This window comes from Marmota monax, unplaced genomic scaffold (assembly GCF_021218885.2).
Source record: "Marmota monax isolate L192 unplaced genomic scaffold, Marmota_monax_Labrador192_F-V1.1 WCK01_AAM20220418_F8-fsc00927, whole genome shotgun sequence".
NCBI classification, from domain to species: domain Eukaryota; kingdom Metazoa; phylum Chordata; class Mammalia; order Rodentia; family Sciuridae; genus Marmota; species Marmota monax.
Window position 1 is genome coordinate 69,847 of NW_026692191.1, and position 3,326 is coordinate 73,172.

Genomic DNA, 3,326 nt, shown 5'->3' on the forward strand with positions numbered 1-3,326 from the left:
GGATAAACTTCTATAAATATTCATATGTTGATTTTTCTGTAGACATCAGCTTTCAACTCCTTTGAGTAAATTCCAAGAAATGCAATTGCTGGAATGTAGGGTAGTATTTAGATTTGTAAGGAACTGCCAAACATCTTCCACGTTGGTTGCATCATTTTCTAATCCCACTGAATTCAGCATATTTTAAAACGTACTTTTAATTTTATATAGATTTCTATATAAATTTCCACATTGGCATCCATCTTCTGTGGCTCCTGCATATTAATGTAAATACTTATCTATTATGAGTCAACAATTTTAAAAAGGAATTTGTTTTACCCAAACTAACTAGAAGCATTCAGAAAGAGTTTTGAAGAACTTAAATGCCCTTATCTCCATGAAAAAGAAAAAAATAAAGATAATTTAAACAAAATCTTTAACATTGTAACCGAAACACATCATTTTCCCTAAAATATCTGATTAATTACTTAAACACCCTACTCCTGTTTTATTATTCTCCAGCAGACAGCTGGTCTCAGTCTACAAAAATAGCAATAATTGGATGCACAAATAGTTCTTTCAACTACCAGTAAGATTGGAATTCGCATCTTTGTTGTCCGGAAGTTGTCTAATTACTGCTAACAATCCATTAAAATTGGATTGAATTTATATTGTGGAAAACAGTTCACTTGAAAATACAAAAAGTGTACCTATGATTGTAAGGTAAATCATTGCTATGTTCCTTTCTGTGGTTATTCAAATAGGTACAGTTGAGAAAAGGGCTTCTAAAACTATGACCAGGGAGAATCATGTTTTCGATGAAATAAATGTGCCAAGAAGGGGTACCTATGTGAATTCTATTAACCATTAGAATGAACAAATAATCTGGAACATGTTCACATTTATGTCACAGACCTTTATAATAAAAAAGACATGTTTTATGACAGTGTTTAAAATTCTCTAAAACTAGGTTACCTTAAACAGGGTAAGAAAGGTAAACAAAGTAAATTTTTAAACAGGCCATTTTTAAGACACTCTGAAAAACAAAGTCTACAAACAATTTAGATTTAGAAAGGAGAGTACAATTTACTATACCCAAAGGCAAGGGAAAGGAAAATTGCATAATCTCAAAATAGTTATGGAGGACTTAGTTTTGACACATGGATATTTTTAAAGGGCATATGAAATCTATACTAAAATGTTAAAAAGTATTCATATTTCTTGGAGCTTTTTGTCCCAATAAAAGTGAAGAGAAAGCAAATTGAATAAGGCAATTTAATACCATTTGATTGGATACGTACTTATTGAGTATTTTGTGTGCTAGGAACTGAAAAATTATTTATTTGTGAAAAAAATGTTTATAACTTTGTTCAATCCTTGAAAAAAAAGAATAAAGAAAGAATTGTAATGAGATGAGCCCTACATTTAAAGTTGGAGTAGTATGAGAAAGCAGAGTTGCTTGTATCTACATGGCAGAATTAAATAATGTTTATGAAGCCAACGTTATTTCCCAAAGCATGACCATATGGAAGGATATACCATATCAAAATGTTCCCAAAGAGTACAGGACTGAACGTGTGTGGATATAACTGGTGCATCCAAAGCAGAATGTTAAATCTGACATGGAATCCCTTTGAATATCATGATGGATGATGAAGACCATGTACTTATTATTGTAAGCATTGGGGTGATTAAATAATTCTAGTTCAAATAAATACATGGATTTATTTATGACTTTTATGATTTTCTTTGCCACTTGTATATTGTGGAGAATTAATTAAAAGAAAGTAAGAGGTTGGGTTTGAGTCCCAGTATAGGAAAATAAAAGTAAGGCTATCTTACAGAAATTAATAAGCAAGAAGCAGACAAGTAGACAAGAGAAAAATAATTCTACCAAATAAACTGAGAGTCAGATTCCTATGGATAGAATCTTCTTTTGTTTGGTTTACTTATTAGGACCCTTTCACATGCTAATCAATGCAGTGTGCTTATGTTTTGCTCAGGATTTTCTGTGTTCATGCTCTATAATTTTCTGTTCTTATGATGTCTTTGTCTAGCTTTGGTGTCAGGGTATTAGGGACCATGTGATAAAGGTTGAAAGTAGTTTTTCCTCTTCAGTTTTCCAGAATAGTTGGACAAAAACTGATGATGATTCTTTAAAGGTTTGATAAAATTTGCCAGTGAACCATTTAATCAATGGCTTGTCTTTCTTGGGAAGTTTTTGATCACTGATCTGCAAACCAGGTAAAGGTCTGTTCAGACCTTCTATGTCTTCATGAGTAAGCCTGGCAGATTCTGTGTTTCTAGAAAGGAAATCATTTCTTTCAGGTACTTTCTTTGGTGCTGCATGACTGTTCATTACAATTTCTTATCAATCCCTTAACTTCTGTGGCACCAGGTGCTATGCATTCTCTTTTATTTATGGTCTGAGTTTTTTCTTAGCTAAACATGTATCTTTAGAGAACTACCTCATTTATGTTTTTCTATTCTCCATTTCATTTATTTGTGCTTTTTAAAAATTATTTTTTTACCTCAGCTAACTTCATACTTTACCTTTTTTATTTTTCTTCTTCTAATTCTTTAGGGAATAATATTGGACTCTTTATTTGAGATGTTAATTCTTTTATTATGGACATGTATCTTTATAAACTTTCTTCTCTGTCCTTATTTTGTTGCAGATCTTACATTTTGGTATGTATACATTGCTTAAGTTTAGCTCAAGGCATTTTCTAATTTCTTGTGTGATTTACTTTTGACCCATTGATTTTTCAAGAGTTTTTTTGCTTTTGTATATTGTGGAGAATTCATTAAAAGAAAGTGAGGGGTTGCGTTTGATCCCAAGTATAGGAAAAAAAAAAGTAAGGCTACCATACAGAAATTAATCAGCAAAAGCAGATAAGCAGATTTCTCTAGATTTGTGCATTTTCAAGTTTCCTTCTAGCATTGATTTATAATTCATTTGCATTTGCTCTGGAAACATACTTCATATCATATATATCTTCTTAGATTTGTTAAGATTTGTCTTATTTTTAACAGGTGCTCTACCCTTGAGAGTGTTCCACATACACTTGAGAAGAAAGTACATTCTGCTGATGTTGGGTAGGATGTTCTACATGTGTCTTTTAGTTTCATATGGTCAAGAGTGTTGTTCACATTTCTCTTTATTACTTACCTTAAGCTTAGAAGTTGCATCCATTATTGACAGTGTAGTATTTTCCATCCATTTAATTAATTGTTCTACTCCAGTCTAAATATATAGCGGTGTCAGGACTGGTAACCTATTCCCCCTAGGATGCAATTTATCAACTGGAGTATAGTCTTCTGTATAGTTGCTTTTCTCATTGCAT